Source organism: Aotus nancymaae, unplaced genomic scaffold (assembly GCF_030222135.1).
Source record: "Aotus nancymaae isolate 86718 unplaced genomic scaffold, 86718_ANA_hifiasm-v0.15.2.pri h1tg000003l, whole genome shotgun sequence".
NCBI lineage: Eukaryota > Metazoa > Chordata > Mammalia > Primates > Aotidae > Aotus > Aotus nancymaae.
The window spans coordinates 23,700,231-23,700,870 of NW_026988414.1; the positions used below are offsets into that span (position 1 = coordinate 23,700,231).

The 640-nt window shown below is 42.2% G+C and overlaps 1 non-coding gene across 1 annotated transcript; it reads left to right on the forward strand.

Annotated features, from left to right (window-relative positions):
- Window positions 1–241: 241 nt before the first annotated feature.
- Window positions 242–379, forward strand: LOC135277500 (U4 spliceosomal RNA). Its single transcript, XR_010345104.1, has one exon. It is a non-coding gene; the product is annotated as a U4 spliceosomal RNA (small nuclear RNA).
- Window positions 380–640: the final 261 nt, after the last annotated feature.

Sequence of the window (640 nt, forward strand, 5' to 3'; positions counted from 1 at the left end):
GTCAGGAGTTCAAGACCAGTCTGACCAATATGGTGAAACCCTATCTCTACTAAAAATACAAAAATTCGCGAAGCGTGAGTGCATCTGTAGTCCCAGCTACTCAGGAGACTGAGGCAGGAGAATCACTTTAACCTGGGAGGTGGAGGTTGCAGTGAGCTGAGATCGTGCCACTGTACTTCAGCCTGGACGACAGAGCAAGACTCAGTCTCAGAAACAAACAAACAAAAAGAATAGTTCTGTTAGATTTGCACAGTGGCAGTATCGTAGCCAATGAGGTATATCTGAGGCGCGATTATTGATAATTGAAAACTTTTCCTAGTACCCCACCATGACAACTTGAAATATAGTCATTGGCAATTTTTGACAGTCTCTACGGAGACTGAATTAAAAAAAAAAGAATTCTGTTTAGGTTTAGTTAGGATTTCTCTCTTTCACACTATTAGGTCCTGATGATCCTCTTTTAAAGAGCTCAAAAAAAAGTGTGCGTTCAGGCTCGTAGGTGCCCGCTATGGGTGACACAGGCAGTCTCAACCTCACTGTAGACCCCATTAATCCCCCTTCACCACTTGGACTCCAAAGGTATTTAACTTTTTCATCTCTTATTATTGGACTATTTGACCCTTACGTTTGTATGATCTGC